The sequence below is a fragment of the Bidens hawaiensis genome, unplaced genomic scaffold (genome assembly GCF_021521415.1).
Source record: "Bidens hawaiensis isolate Kalapana, Puna unplaced genomic scaffold, B.hawaiensis_p1.1 tig00059793_1, whole genome shotgun sequence".
NCBI classification, from domain to species: domain Eukaryota; kingdom Viridiplantae; phylum Streptophyta; class Magnoliopsida; order Asterales; family Asteraceae; genus Bidens; species Bidens hawaiensis.
In genome coordinates, this window is record NW_027500753.1 from 57226 (window position 1) to 75313 (window position 18088).

At 36.0% G+C, this 18088-nt stretch overlaps 1 pseudogene; it reads right to left on the reverse strand.

Moving 5' to 3' along the window:
- The window catches only part of LOC143602762 (uncharacterized), a 49593-nt pseudogene extending 37759 nt beyond the window's left edge, over nt 1–11834 (reverse strand).
- Nucleotides 11835–18088: the final 6254 nt, after the last annotated feature.

An 18088-nucleotide genomic window follows, 5' to 3' on the forward strand; every position in this document is an offset into this window, starting at 1 on the left:
AACCCGAGACCCGTTGACGATATCCCAGGGTGGGACGAACAAGTCATAGTCTCCTCCCAATTGCATGCTTCCAAAGAATTGAGAACTCGTCGGTCTGAGACAAACGGGAGAGGAGGAAGACTGTTGTTGACCACCCTGTGACGAACCTCCCCCAGCTTCGTGGGAAGAAGGTTCAAATAAAAAATCACCTCCCTCGCCCGTTGAAAAGAAGGAGGAAGAAGTGTAAAATTGGGGAGGAGGTTGCACAAAAGCTTCATTAGTCCTAAAGCCTTCAGCAGTGGCTTCAGGACCCTCCTGCTGAGGACCAGTGGCGTCAATATCTTGGAACAAATGATCTAGAAATCCGGAGGTTATTGATTGAACGTTAGATCCCTCCACGGTCTCCTCAGCGGGAGGAGTAACTGGTTTACTCGCTTCCTTCTCCGGAGGAGGCGATGGTTGTTTCTCAGCAGTCGGCATCAGCGTCGACAGTTTACCAGTCGTCGAACGACTAGCAATGGATGGATCTGCATAACAAAATAACAAGTCAGACCTCGTCATCATAAACAACAGAAGTTAACAAATAAAAACTCACCATTTACTGATCTCAAGCGCTCCGAAAGGCTTGGTGGTAACGTTTTCTTCGAACGTTGTGTCCGGCGTTTCTTCGTCGTTGGCTCCTTCCCGGCATCCGCAGTATTGATACCTGCGTCACATGCCTGGGATGCATGGAGAGATCTCTTCCGGTAAAGCTCTGCCAACAAATGAGAGACAGATGAAGCTTCAGAAGCATCATCTGAGCTTTCCTCCTCAAGAATGGCAGAATCGTCACTTAAGATAACGATTGTCCCATCGGAGGTTAGCGCATTAAGAGGCAAGGGATTCAAGATGTACGCACCTGTTTCGAAGATAGCCTCTGAAACAACCGGTTCGGCGCGCACCTTAACCGGAAAGAGGAAATACTTGGCTGTCTTCTCCAAGATGGGCGTATCCTTCACATCGCGGATAGTTTTACCCACGCATCCCTTGTCATCCTCTAGGGCGCCCAACATCGAGCCAAAACCTGAACACAAACGACAAACGTCACCAACAAATCCTCAAACACAAAAAGACGGAAAAACAAAAGCAGTAAGACTTACGGCCGTTTAATTCAATGAAAACGGGCTCCATGTAAGGTGTAGACCACAACCGGCTCATTCCCGCCCATACAAGGGCCTCCTCGGGAAGTGCCAGCATCGGAGTTGGTGATGCGGTCAATTTGTGGAACCACTCACGCTTCTCGTGAGCAGCCGGAGTAATTTCAGTGAGAGCATCATTTGGAGCACGGCGGACCATGGTCTCCGGCACCACATCTTCAGAGATCAAGAAAAATTTTTGCTTCCAATCTTTGGAAGTTTCTTCAGACACACTGTCGATAACCCTATCAGGCAGGCTGTGGTAAGTAAACCACCCGTTTCGGTTGGCCATCTTGTAAAACACAACAAATCGGTCTAGCCACGGTACGATTTCATGCGCCATACACACGAATTTGAAGTGGCGAATTCGCATGACGGTGCGTGGGTGAAGTTGGGATAAATGAATCCCAAACGCCTTAATCAAGCGTAGGAAAAACTTCGTGATGGGAAGGCGAAAGTTCCCACAATTGAAATAATCGGCGTATAAAGCCATCTTCCAAGGAGGTGGGAAGCTGGCAATAGAGCCGGCAGAAGGGAACTCCGGTTCCCATTCTGGTGGAATACGAAACGAACTTCTGATACTCCTCTTGGTCCCAACAAACCTCTATTTCATCAACCTCGGACTGAGCAGTCGCCATTTCAAATGTTTGGTAAAAAATAGCAGGTTCTTTTAAGAAGGATTGAGTAATAGATTGAAGAAAGAAAGCAAGTTCGTTTTCAGAATTCAAAGGCGATAAAACTTCAAAAAGAAGTTAACTCCCTCTATTTATACCCACTGCAATTAATGCAATGGGATGCGAACAGTAGAGAGAGAAAAAACCGTCCAACAACAGATCGCCACGTCATGTGGGAAATTCGAAAAAGGGAAAGTTGTACAGTCGGGTACAGTAACAGCCGTCAAAAACGTCCTGTCACCTGCACACGCGCCTGTGAGTGGTCAACTTGTCATTTTTCATGATTATCCACAGCAACAAAAGATATTTCTCAACAACTTGCAAAATCAAAAATCCCCAAATCCACATTAAGTCCAGAATTTCACCCGCATAAAGTACTTCACACGGAATAAACATTGGACTGGGGGGACTTGTAGAGGTAGGGTACCAAAAAGACCCAAATACCCTTAAGTGGTACCCGCGGGTCAATCAGAAGTACCTCATAAGGCACCCGCGGGGCATATAAATCATCCGCATAACCATGGGCGGAAGAAGCACTCCCACAAGGCATGCGGAAGCATCCTGGCACCCTCAGAAGTTGTCCGCATGACAGAAAGATCGTCCGCGTAAATAACTACGAGGTAATGTCCCGGGACAGCTATCAGAGTATGATAATACTCTAGAAAATTTACCAAGATGCTCTCTTAAGTAATACGTGATACATCAGCCAATTATTGAAGGACACCTGTCCAGGCTGATTATAACCGTGCACATGGCCAGGGTTGTTTATTGCCCTATCACAAGAGGACATGTGTCCAGGTTGTTATACATGCACATGCAACGTATGAACTTAACCAGTAATATGAGGGCACGTGTCCAGACGGTTATAAGAGCATCTTCCAAAGGGACAGCTGACCCAATCACCTTCCCACATCCTTCGGCTATAAATACCCTCTCAATCATCATAAGGTATTCATTCACTCTGACTGTACTCTCTCAATTTACTTAAGTACTTTATCTCTCAGTCAGAACTGTACTTATTCTCACACCGGAGGGTGGTTACGGGAAGAGCCCCCACCTCATCCTTCCCGTAACGAGCTCACGGTGTTCTGTTTTGCAGGATTCACGTCACTGGACTTTGGGAATTGTGTTCATATCGTATTGGCATTTAACCGTATCCTACCCTGTTGACTCATCGGATCTGGGACCCATTAGTGGGGAGTAGATTCGTGTTTCTTCAATTATCACATGCTTAGATTATGCATAATAATAGTGAGAAAAATAAATAATTAATAATAATAATAATAATAATAATAATAATAATTTAAACACTTCATATGTAAAGCATAATTTGTAAGCATCCTGAATTGTATCAAGGGCTGATTTTGAAGAAGCATATGCAAGACTTCCTTGACTATATGTACGTTGATGACCAGAAATTGAAGATATATTGACTATAGATCCTGCGTGATTAAGAGCACGCATTTGAACGCATGCATACTTTGAGACCAACCATGATCCTTTTACATTTGTCCCAAAAGTTTTATCCCAATCTTCTTCTAACCAATCCGGTGGGTTTTGTACAGGACCTAGTTACACAAATATTACATCGTAAACTAGGTTAATTAAGTGGACATACAATAGACGGGTGTGTATATATGATTCAAGTTAGAACCATTGAAATGTCTAAACGTTTAAAGTTGTTTAATTCAGTTTGTTATTACAATTAGAGGTGTACAAATTGAGTTTTTAAATACCTGGTTTTGGGTATGGAATCGGATTCAGATATGACCGGGTATTGACAATACCCAGGTCGGGTTCGGGTACTGTCTCTAAAAACCATACCCTAAGTTTCGGGTTCGGGTCATGTATAGAACCGGGTATTTTAATACCATATTTTCGGGTATTGAAAAACCCAATATTGGGTTTTTCCGGGTATAAATTGGATTTTTTAAGGGGTTGCACTTTTTAGGGGTATTTTTCAGGTAATTTCGGGTATTGAAAAAACCCGGTTTCAGGTATAGAACCGGTACCGGTTTTCAAGTATTACCGGGTATAAATCGGGTCCGGTTACGAGTACAAGTTTTAGTACTTAAATGCATACATGTAAGGCCAAAGATGTGACTTACGATATCAAAAGAACGGAATCCATTAAATATATTATGGTCAAGAAAATAATTAAAGAGAGCGAGAAATTCGAATACAAGACGAGAGTTTCGGTGCACGCATTTAGCTTTAACGGGAGGATATCTTCTAGAATGTTTGGCTACTCTTGTGTTAACTATAACTAGGGCCTTATGTTTCTCATTTGTGTGTGTGTTCTTAGGGTGTAAATCACCCACCCATGGGGAGCTCATCATGGGTGGGGTTGGTGCTCTTTCAATATTATAAATATTTTATCCAATAACGAGATCGTTTATTATTATATAATCCGTTTATTATTTACTCGATCGCTTGATTTACCGCACCCGTATCGATCGTGTATTAAGAACAAATCCGTTTGTTTTTCTCGGATCTGGCGTTACGGGACCTACACTTGGTGTCAGGGCGGGTCGAATCAACTGATTCAACTTTGTTTTTGAAATTCGTGTTCTAATTTCGTGATCAACCGAACCGAGACGCTAATTTCTTAAAGACCCGTTGAAGTTTTGAAAATAAAGTTGGTAGATCTTGTAAATAAAGTTGGAAATAATCATGCTGGAAGTGTTGATGCAGCGTTTCGGGACGGTTCGGCCATACGCTGAAATTCCGGCGAGCCTGCGATTCTTCTCCCCCGACGATTCCAGAGAATGGAGAATGGTGATGTACACATCAAACTCTGATATTTAGTTTGGTAATTGTATGTTATCTTTTATTGTTGCAACTGTGAGATGAAGATTGTGGTTGTGGTTTGGTAGCCAGAAATCGGTTTTCGGTGGGCCGATGATCCGACTCATTTTTCAGTTTGTTGGTGATTATGAACCACGGTGGGAACTGGTGTGTAATATTCGATAATTTTTAAAACCGAAAACCCGACCCATTTTAAATATTCGGTTTTGTTTCTATTTTAATTTATATATTTTTATAATATTATTAATTAATCTCAATTTTCGTTTCATGTATTTTAAGTTATCATTTCTATGCAATTATACTTTTCACCACCCTTGTAGTATTGCATACTCATTTAAAATATCCATAATCAAGATCAAATATTCATGTACATGCCCCATGCAATTTACTACTACTGCTACTGCTACTGCTACTGCTACTGCTACCACCACCACCACCACTACTACTATGACCACCACTACCACCACTACTGCTACTACCACCACCACCACCACCACTACCACCACCACCACCACCACCACTATCACCACCAACATTACCACTACCACTATCACTACCACTACTACTACGACAACGACTACGAAGACAACGACTACGACAACGACTACTACTACGACGACGACTACCACCACTATCACCACCACCACTACTACTACTACTATCATCATCATCTTTTCATATGTTATTTAACTAATTAATGTTTTATTTCAATAAAATTAATTAAAATAGTTAAACCTTTTAAAAACCTCATTAAACTATTTTTAATTTATGTTTTAATTATATTAAACACGACTTAATTTCTTAAATTCTATAAAACATTGTCACTCTAAAAATTAACTATAAAAGGAGGATTAATCCTCCATATTTTCACACTTCAATACATATTTTTTTTAAGTTTAAGAACACTAACAAGTAAGTTTTTACCATTTCATGCATTTTATAGCTTTTGTTGTGATTTTACCTTGAATGTTCATACTTGTTCATAAGTTGTTCATCATCATCATGTTACTTTTATCATAAAAATCTTATTTTTTGGTTTTAAGAATCATTATGATCAAGAATATCCAAGATAAACTTTGATTTTTCTAAATCTTGGATCAAACCTATTTATTTTGCAAGAACAAGTATGATTATATATTTATCTTAATCTTATGATCCGTTAATCATCATAAACTTATAAACATTCTTTTGAAAAAGATGATTTATAAAAAAATATATTTAAATATATCTTAGAATAGAAATAACATCCTTCATATATTTAAATTAATAATTGAGTAAATTAATTATTGTTTATTTTATTTCAACATAAACTAACATATATAATATCTTTAATACAATTCATGCAAAACATTTAAGTTAATTAATTAATTAATTAATTAATTAATTAATTAATTATGTTACTAAAATAAAAAAAATTAATCATAAATTGTTACTAATATTGTTATTTAATCTTGTATTAATAAGTTATAATTATTTATCTACAAACCATTCTTCAACTAATAAAAATCAAATGATTTATATAAACATTAATTCATTTTTGTTAAATTCATTTTAAATAAAAAATCCCTAAGTCCTCATTTGACATAAGTTAATGAAATAGATATTAAAATAATGGCTAATTCCTAAAACTAATATTATTTAATTTTTATAATCCCGATAGTTAGTCTTTAAATTTTGTATTTCCTTTTTAATTATAGTTCGTGAGGTTCGATCGTTTCAATTTCCTTTAACGCGCTTTCGGTTGTTATCTCAAGTTTAACTTCAATTTCAATGTGAGTTTCTCACACCCCATAACGTTTTTTATTACTTTTGGGGGGTAACATATGTATCCTACAAAACTCAATTATTTATGATTTCGCTTACAAACTACAATTCGCTACATGGACTTGTGAGTTTACTTGTTACTTGCTCATGAAATTACTTGCACATGGATTTCTTCAAGAAAGGATGATCATACCCCCCCCCCCCCATTTGACCTTTGCGCTCATGTGCTTGTTGTTATGAGTGGAAAAGAGCCTCATTATCCGAGTGCGTTGGTTGTTACTATTGGGAAAGGACCTTATTTGCTTTTCATAAGTTTTCATGGAATTGTATGGTTTTTATGAATTATATCAAACTTTGTGAACTCACTAACTATTAAGTTAATTGACATTATTTTATACATATGTTGCAAGTATGCTTATTAGAGGATGAAACAAGAGAAGACACTAGACTTAGGATTATTAATAAAGTGTTTGATATGTTTCATTTCCTTGTAACTTTCTTATTTGCAAAACAACTTGTTATTTGAATCATCAATGAAATAATGATAATATTGTCACTTAATAGTGTCACATGTGTTTTGAACAATCTGTACGTCACACTCGAGCGTATTCCGCTTTAGCAGGGGTGTTACATGATGACAGAACTTGCGGTTGGAGCAATGGTGGGGGTGACCGAGGTGATAGGGGTGGCGGTGGAGATAAATGGAGTGGTGGTGCTAGTGGTGGCGGTGATGATAGCATGGATGCAGATGATGGAGTATGGTGGCATTGGCATTCGAAGGTTGATAGGTTGAAGATCAATTTTCCGCCACCGGTGATTGGTTTTTCGGCAGGGACCCATCATGGTGGCGGCTGAGATGGTGTTGCTAGTTTTTGTTCCTTAACCCTCATGTATGATATTTTCTTGTCAAGTTAATTTTTTTTGGGGGGTCGAGTTTTCATTAAACCTGCTAAGGGCCAGATATATTGATGGACCTTCTGATTACTTTTGTTTTTTGCTTGAGTATCCATGGTTCTATGCCCTAATTCTTAGATGGATTGTGGATGTGGGTTGCTAGAATGTTTTAATTGGGCCTACTCACACAAAAGTAATTCAACTACAAGAATTAATGAACCAAGCCACATGTTTGCAAGATACTTCTGGACTGAAACAAGATTGTTGCTCGGGTTGGCCAATGAAAGTCAATATTGATCGGTGTAACATCCTACTTTTGATTATAATAAATAAATGAAATTTTGTTTATTCAATAAAGTGTCGTTTATCGGTTTAGATAATAAATTGTACACGGTTGGGCTTGGACTTTAGAAGATGGAATATAAGATGGAATGGGCCTTAGGTGCATGGGTTTAAGGGAGTATAAATACCCCTTAAACCCTAAACCTTTCCATTTTTATCCATCTCTACACCATAGCCTACACCATCAAAAACACACACAAACACCATCCTTATCCCGAACCAAGATCCGAAGGCGAAAACCCGAGCTCGTTGGTTCTAGAACGTCATAACGAACCGAACCTACATCAAGAACCGCTTGTGTTCGTGAACAGACTCGTTTAAGGTATGTTTATAACGTAAATCTGTTCATTTAGGTTCGGATTCATTTAGGTAGACTTAGATCTGTATAAAAGTGATGAAAACGAATCAAACGAACTAATACACAGGGCAATTCATTAACATTAGATTGGTTAATTGAATGAGTGTTGAGCCGCACCTATATATACATAAATCGCACCCTTTAAACATGAATGTTTGGTCGATTGGAAGATTGGGGTTTGTTGGAGTTAGGATTACGAGTCTCTGGATACCAAATTCGTTTTATTTGGTTAAGTTTTGAGGATAAATTGCTAAATCCGCTGGTGTTGACTGTTTGGGTGTTCTTGGCAATTTTGACTTTGACCCTGAGTCAAATTCTGGATAAAATTGATGCAATTCGTTATGATGAAATAACGAATTAGTTCATCCATTCGTCATGTCCAGATAACGAATTAGTTCCCCAGTTCGTTATGATCAGATAACGAATCAAGTGATTCGTTACTCGCCCAATTCGTTATATTAAGATCACGAACCAAATAACGAATCAGGTGATTCGTTACCTGCCAATTCGTTATGATGAGATAACGAACCAGATGACGAATCAAGTCATGATAAGATAAGGAATTAGGCTAGCGAACCAGAATAACGAACCAGCTAACGAATCAGACATGTAAGATAACGAACTAATTAATGAATGAGGCGTAATTATAGTTAAGACAGCTTAACCCCAGCCAGGGGCTTTGCCTCTTGGACCCCGCTAGGGGCTGCCTCCCCTAGAACCCCGCTGCCAGGAGGCGCTGCCCCCGGACCCCCGTTCGTTGTGGGTTATAATTAAACTAGAAATACGATATGGATAACGATAGATAATTGATACGTGTAATTGTTATAAAGTTAGTCGTGCACTGCTCAAGAAAGGAATAGCTATAAACAGCGAACGTAACCGAGTTCAGGTGAGTTTCTAGCCCAATTCCTTGTTATGTTTTCGGGGCTGTGTGCATACTCGATGTGATAGTTAATACACTTACCTTAAATGGTAAGTGTATTCCATGTATGATTTATGTGATAGATATTATGTTATGTATGTGAATGAAAGCTTGTTGGTACGTGAACAACCTTCGGATATTGCACGTATTGACAAGGGAGGTATGCACGTGAAAGGTAGATGTGATTGATATATATATATATATATGTGTGTGTGTGTGTACAACATATGAATATGTATGAATGATTAAAGAAGATATATGTATATTACGGATATGTAAAGACAGTATTTACGAAGATGAAGAAGTAAGGGATCAGACCATAATAATATCTGAGATAGAGAAGAACGGGATCAGACCCTAATAATATCTGAGATAGAGAAGAAAAGAGGGATCAGGCCCTAATAATATCTGAGATAGAGAAGAAAAGAGGGATCAGGCCCTAATAATATTTGAGATAGAAAAGAAAGAGATCAGACCCTAATAATATCTGAGATAGACAAGGACAAAGGGATCATACCCTAATAATATCTGAGATAGAATGGCAGTAATTATATAGTATGGGAGTATGTATGAGTTATGTAATAAAAGTAAATTAGTAAAGTAATTATTATGTATCTTCGGATGCATAATGGAAGGTAAGTATATGTATTGTATGATGTATGATTAACTAGAACTCACTCAGCGTAGCTGACTTTTTGTATGCACGCATGTGAGTAGAATGAGACAGCTGGCTTGATTGGGGACACATGGCAGAAGAATAAGAGTCTGGCATCTGAAGACACAAGCTGTTTTATATTTAATGTTCTAATATTGAAAGACAAATAATGTTTTAAGACATGTTATGAATTATTATTGCAATGTTATGAAAGTTTATATTCCACGTAAAGTTTTAATATACTCTGATATTTAGAACTGTGTTTATGAGTAAATCCAACGTCCAATGTAGGGCACTGATGACGGGGCCTTACAATCGGGTTTTTTCGTAAAAAAAATGATATCACAAGTCAAGGCGCTGATATAACAACCTTTGTAAAAGTTTATGAAAAATACTAGCAATTAAGCAATAAAAATTATAATAATTTAAAGTTTATCACTTCATAAAACAATTAAAATCATTATATAACGTTATAAAAGTCAAGAGTTTGTTATAAAATATAGTGAAACGAGCTTCAATTTTATTTTTACACTTTCGTTACTCATATAGACGATGACCAAAAACACCTGTAATACCGGCATTATTGATCAAAACATCGATACAGCCAATTGCATCCAACACCTTTTTCACTGACTTCAATTGTTGGACCATCGGCACTAACATCAAGCTCCACCACTACCATACGATGGTTGCCGCCTTCTCTTTCGTTCCCATCCACGTCCAAATTATTAATTTCATCACATAGAACTTTGAGGCGGTCAGTTCGTCGAGCATAGGCAATGATCCTGGAACCGAATTTGGCTAAGTCGATACAAAATTCATATCCAAGTCCAGCAGATGCACCAGTAACCATCATAATCTTGTCACTAAGGTCTTGCCACAGTTCCATTTCAAAGGTTGATCTTTAACTTAACGAATTTAACTGGTTTGTATTATTCATGACCTAGAGCCTAATGTTATGTACTTGATGAGGATTTGCCTAATCTTTGACTTTGTGCATCCGTCATAACACAGGATAAACATTCTAGTCGTTTTTAGATTCAATCGGCAATATTAGCTTGACCACAAAGGGTTGTTCTTTTTTTTAACAACTAAACTAGAACTCATAACTTATTGGTTGAAAGTATACTTCTTTGTCCCTACACCAAGCTAGAGGTATTTGATAGGGGTACACAAAGCACAATACTCGACCCGACCCGCACATAACCCGAACCGACCCGAGGACCGGATTTTATGAAAATGTGAGACCGAAGACCGGATCTTTATGGGATGCTCGGGTATCAGTTATTCCGGTCGTCGGTCTTTCGGTACTTCACAATAGACCGAAACCGAAGAATTAGAACTTCAATCTTTAGTCGATTACGGTTTTGAATCAAGGCAACGATCAATTCAATTGTATATTGCAATTGATTAATGATTCCTCGGCCATCTCTTCTTCAACAGGTAATTTTGTTCAGTTTTTTTTATGCTAGATTATATATGTATTTATTTAATTATATGTTCAAATTGGTCCACAAATCTTCCTATTTAATTGATTCGTACAACATGATGTTTTAACTTTGGTGTTTAATTGATCAATATAGGTTTAATTTATTGTTTGATTAAGTATGCCCTTCAATTGTTTGATAAAATGTTTAAATAAAGTTCAGATCTGCACTTGTGAAATTAGTTTATTCTAGTTAGATTATTGTTAATAAGTATGCGATTTAGGCTTTAACAGATTGGGATTTTTAAACATATACTGTGATCAGGGGCGGAACCACATGATGTGGATCGGGGTCCCGGGACACCAATGTTTTTTAAAATTTACTAGATGCGATATATTAAATTTTCCATGGACCCCATAATAATTAATAGATGGAACCCATAATATTAATGTTAACTTTGGTGTGGTGGTAACTACCCTCTTTTATAACTGCTAAGTCGCAGGTTCAATCCTTACCCTAAGGTGCTGTTTGTTTTTCCTCAAAAGCACTTCTCCACCTCTTTTGTCTGCACTGAGAAGAGGGCGCGCAGACGTTGGGCTCTGCAGTGTGTTTGTTTTTCCGAAGACGTTTCATTAAAAAACGTCTGCGCGCCCTCTTCTCCCAGAAGTGTTGGTATTGTTACTTCCCACCTCTTCTAACCAATTTCTTTCCATCTTTCTTATTCCATCAGACACTCCCAAACCCTAATCCCCTCATCCTCTCCACTGCCACCCAACTCACCCACCATCAACCCGTCGCTCCACTGCCGCCCAACTCTCCCACCGCTGCAACCCCATCTCTCCACTGCTCCAGCGCCGCCGCCCCACCGCCACAACCTGCCGCTGCCGCTCTACTACTCCAGTGCCGCCCCACCGCTGCAACCCCGCCGTCCTCTATTCCCCCATATCAGGTTTAATTTCATACATTTTGTTACTATTGATGTTTGGTGTGTAGGTTCTGTTATTATTGAGTTTGGTGATTTTAGGATTTATTGAACCAGATTATGCTATCTCATAGTGGTTAATACATGTTTTGATTGATTTTGGTGATTGTTAGGGCTTATTGAACCAGAGTGTGTGTTTGTTTGTCTCGTGGTAATGAATACGTGTTTTGATTGTTATTTTTATGCTATAAACATTTTCATGATTTTACTTGATAATTGTTGCTATGTTAGGCGTTAGTTTGTGGAAAAGATAATTGCTTTGAAGTTACTTGAACTGTGAATGCTAGCTAATATATCAAACATTAACTTGTTATATGTCTTCTGAGATTAGATTAGATTAGATTAGATTTAGAATAGTTTTGGTAGTCTGCAGTTATTAAAAAACAAACAGTCTTCTTGTTGCAGACTGCAGAGTTTTGGTCCACCTCTTCTGCTACAGATGTTGGCAGATGTGGTTTCGCAGTCTTCTGACATTTTACCTCTGAAAAACAAACAGCACCTAAGCGTCTTTCTGTTTTTTTTATTAATAATACTATATATTAGACTATAACATAAAAAAAATTGTTCTATGCATTCCGTGGCAATGCCCAATGCTTCTATTGTATGCGATCATGGCTTCAAATGTGGCTTATCTTTATGGGGTCTATTGCAAAAATATGATTGCAGGCTACTTATAACCAAAAACATGAATTAGGATATGCTTTATTTGATGTCATGTGATTATTTTATGAACGATGTGTGCATTTGTTATATTGAAAGAGAATTTCTTGCAGCATTTCGGTCGAAGATGTAATGGTTTGTTTTCAAAAAAATGAAAACTCGTAGAAAACAACTTAACAAATTTGTAATGTTTTATTTTTCACGTTTCCAATGACATCATATTATGTGCATTTACTAACGAGTAATGATAATATTTTTTTATTATGATATTATTTTTTTATTGTGTTTCTCGTCTCGACCCGACCCGACTAACGATCGACTCGACAAATCTGAACACCGAAAAAATAGGACCCCATTGAACAAAAATCCTGGGTCCGCCACTGACTGTGATCTTGACAAGCTGACATATAGCCTTTTAAGTCTAATAGCATAATTTAATGTAGTCATGTAACTCAGTAAGTGAACCACACATACAGTGAAGTGGACTGTTTGTGAATCGTTCGGTGGAAAATGCGTTTTTGTTCGTTTCTTTAATACACGACGAACATGAACAAAAAGTTTGTGTTCGTCTAACTAAATGAACGAACATGAACACATGTAATGTTCGTTCACTTATGTTCGTGTTCGTGAACGCTCGTTTATGTTCATTTATTTATGTTTGTTTATATCTATTTATTTATGTCCGTTTACATAATAGAAAATAATTAAATATTATCTTTGATGTAGGATAAATCTGTGTTGGAATGGAAATTCCAGTTGGTTTAGGGTAAAAGGTAAGAGATTCTTTGTTACTATCGTAAATTGCCAAGTGATTAAGATAAACAAAAAACCGCCAAAATGACTTTTAGGATCAGGATAAATAATGCTGGAATTGCACTATATTTTATTGCTGATTTGGATATGAGATTTAGATGAATAGCTAAGATGTTCTTGGTAGTTGATATTACACATAAGTTCATGACCTGCAAACAAGTAAAAGTGAAAGGTGAATCGGCTTTATTTTGTTAACTTATGTGACCCCAACCAGTTGTTATATTCAATGTTAAAACCAAAAAATTGATATGATTCGTATGTTTATAAAGTAAATAGTGTTATTTATTTGTTTATTTACCAGACAAGTTATTTGAATATTGTCTCTTTATTCATCACTCCAAAGGCCACCAAATCTATTCTTGGTGTATGGGCAGGGCACTTTTTGCCTTCTTCCTCATCTAGGATTTGAAATGAGAAACGGCGGGTGTACCCAGTTTGAAAACACATGTTTCATATCAACAGATTAAAGATGTATCAGAACTTCTTAAAGGCTCTAATCTCATGTAATGTGTAGTTATCTATTTTTTCCGATTCATAAGCTTATGTACTACAAAGTAAAAACACGAGAATGATTGTCGGCTTCGTTTAATGCAACAATAATTTTCATTTAAAGGACTTGGTAAAAATAGTATTTTATTCTTTTATTAACTTAGTTATACAAAACCTTTTGTATATGGTAATTTTTTTAATTATGTGTGCATTTTTTTTTCTACATATTCCTTAGAAAAGTTAGTATGCCATAGATAATTGATTATTTTTAATAATAAATAAAAAAGAAAGTAAGTAAATAAATAGTTAAAATGTCTTAACTTTGAGTTGTTTTAACTTTTAACACTTAATTATTTATTTATATTAGGTTGTGCGTTTTGGGCTCTGCTCAAATTAAAAGCCCACCAAATGTGAATACTAGGTTATGTTCTAAGGTTTACTTATGACAACTCCTTTTAGCAAAGCCTCTTCAGCCATTCCCTCACCATCTTCATTGCTGGCTGGAAAAGTTCTTCTCATATTCACTCCTCTCTTTAAATCTCAAATGCTCTCCAACACTTGTCTCGTATCAAAGGAAATCTTAACCCTCTTTCGCCAAAGCAAATCGGTCTTTGGTATTTTTGCATGTTTTCACGGGCTAATACCCGAACCCGACCCGAGACCGAATTGCCAAAAAACTGAGGACCGAAACTAACTTGTACAATATAGGGTCGGTCCGGGTTTGGGTAAATTCGGGTCGGTTCTTCAGTTAATTTCGGGCCGACCCTAAATCTGATCACCCCTAGTATTTGGACAAAGTTAGTAAAAAAATAAATTATTCTTTAATACTATCAACTATCGTTCGTAGATTTGTTAAATAAGCATACTTGTTATATCGCTTATCTCCTTTTTAAATTGCAAGAGAGAAAAAAAGATTAAATTAACGTACAATACTAAATTTAAATGTATTTAATTAATAAATGATAATAATTTTATTAATAATATATAAAGATTAATGTAGGAATAACAAATAGCAAAATCGTAGGAATGGTATCAAACAATCTCCGATTAAACTCAAACTAGCGACACATTGGAACCGTCTTATCTAACTCTAAAATATAAGATTTTAGATTTTCAGTTTCGATTCCTGGCTATTAAATTTTAAATTTTTGTTTAGATCATTGTGTGTTTTTTTATCATTGTTTGTTTGTTTTCGTCATTGTGTATTTTTTCTCGACGTTGTCTCATATTACTCATCATTATTTATATTTTGCTCAGGATTGATATATTTTGCAATCCATTATGTTTTTTTACCTTCCGAATTAAAAGAATGTGTAGAATAACTTAACACAATAAACAAATGTAGCGACCCACTAATCTATTATTTAGAGATAAGGCTACCAATATGGTTCAACCAAAGATGAAGAATGGTCCTAGTGACCATTTGGTCATTCAAGAAGAAACATAAATTATAAAAAATATTCTTATTAAAACTTTCATTTTACATTAACCTTGTAATAACCACCCTATTTAACATTTTTAATATTTACTCCATTCATGACTACTAATTAAACTTTTTCAATTTTCTTTAAAAATATTTTTTTATCACTTCTATTTTCACATAATTTTTCTATTCATATATATATATATATATATATATATATATATAGATTATTTAAACATGAGAGTGACTTTTCACGTCTTTTTATTTCTATTTTCTTCTTCACAACCCTCCCTTTTTGAAAGGAAAACCTAGGGCTGTCAATTAATGACACGAACCTGTTAACCCGGCATGACATGACACGGGTTTTAACAAGTTTGGGTTTTAGCTTAACATGTTTCGTGTCTTAAACATGTCGACATGTTTAAGACATGTTAAAATTCGTGTCCTAACAGGTTAAAGACCTGTTAACCTGTTAGTGACTTGTGTAGATTTTTAATTTAAGAATAACATATAAATATACATTCCTAAAGTCCTAAACCTAAAGTCATACTTTTATACGACATTTCACTTATGTTTGTTAGGACCCGCTATTATATTTTTAATGGGTGCTATGATTTGGTTATATGGTTTTTTGTTTCAAGCATGTCATGGATTTGTGGTTTTTTGTTTCATATATGTTAAAGATTGTGGGTTTTTTTTCAAATATGCTATGTATTTTGTAATAACTAAGACTTTTATGCTTGTTTTGAAAATTTTGTTTTCATTACATGTATTATTCATTGTATGTTTAAACACGTCTCTTAACAGGTTAACCTGTTACTAAACAGGTTCGTGTTCGTGTTTCGAAAAAATGACACGATTAGTTATCGTGTCATGTTCGTGTTTAGTACAACAGGTCATCGTGTTTTATCGTGTCGTGTCCGACATGTTATGACAGCCCTAGGAAAACCCATTCTTTACATAATTTTGATAAAAACAAAAAAAAAAACAAAAGCCTTTTCTTCACTTAGAAAACATTGATCAACGAATGGTTTCTTAATTGTTGTCTTGTTTTCACTATTTTTTTCCATAACATTTTCTTCAACTCGAAGCTCATTCACACGACTATCCATTTGCAAAATTTATATCATTTAAAGTGATGAAAGTGTAATTTTTTAGGGAATTAAAAATTTTAATTAGTAGTCATGAATGGAGGAATGATTTGAGAGGGAATATTGAAAATGTTATATATGATAGTTATTAAAATATTAATGTAACTAATGTGAACCGGTAGTTTCAATTAGAATATTTCATATAATAAATGTTATCTTACATGTGCCCTCATGCCACTAATGTGTTAAAAACAATCAATTAAATAATAACTAAATTAAACATGTAATAAAAACTATACTTAAGACTCAACTACACAAAACACCGGCAAGTGAACCGATCACTTGTACTAAAGCTAAGTAAGTCCGGAATATCGAACCCACAGGACTCTATAAATTATGTTAATTAACTAATTAGACTCGACTTACGACACGACTATTTATTATTAATGTTTTAAGGGGGTTTTTAAACTAATATTAAACTAAGAAAGTAAATAAACAAGTAAACTAGAAACAAGCAATAAATCACAAGATCGAAACCAATAAGAGAAGGAATCTACCTAGGTAAGAATCCCATGCATCAACAATCATCAAGCAATGGAGAACCAACATGATATGGAAACTGATTTCTAAATATATTCATCTAACAAACCCTAGAGGACCCTCGATCGCATCAAGTAAAGTCCTAAGAATGAATATTAGATTATTAAGCAATCAGTTGGATTGATTTCCTCACAGTCATCAATTAGGGTTAATTAATAGTATCTAAAGCAAGCAATCTCACGAAACACTAAACCCTAGATAACTTGATAAACTAAACACGACATCATGAACAAGGATCAACGTAATAACCAAGCAAGAATACTGTCACGATAAACCTAACCTAGTACGCGATTGACCAAAATACATGAACAACTCCTCACCTTACAGCTATTGGAATTCAGCAGAACATTCAAACTCCTAACCAACTATTAACGAGCTTCTATGATCTAATAGGCCTATTCAATCATAATAATCAAAACACCAAGTAATGATTAAACATAAACCCTAAATCTAAAGAACACAATCAAGAGATAAAAGATCTATGTGAAGCAATAGTTAATAATCAACCAAGATAATAAACACTCATATGCATCATAAAAATAAAATCAAGTCTTTACTATTAATATAACGAAACCATAATCAAAACAATTGTCCAAAGCAAGAATCAAGTGTCAAACATGTTCATCAAACCTAGGTAAACATGAAGTCTAGCCTAGAATCATTATTAAAAAAGAATCCAACCAAGTATTAAAAACAAAGAAGAAAGACATGATAAAAACAATGAACAAGGAATGAAAGTTAGAGCGACAAAACCCTTTGTAATTGATCCTTGAACACCTCCTTGAAAGACTTCTCGATCCTCTTCGATTCCTAGCTCCAAAACACCTTCAAACCCTTGGTTTCTCTCTCAAAATCGGCCGGAACTAGTTGTATATTCGTTTAGGTTTTTAAAATTCATTATATAAAACGAGCTGCGCCTTTAACTTGCAAAAAATAGTTGATCAGGGGCTCTAGGCGCCGCGCAACCGACCTTGGCCTCCCCATTCGCGCGGCGCGGCGTGTACCAGGAGGAGCAACGAAATTTTCTTTTAT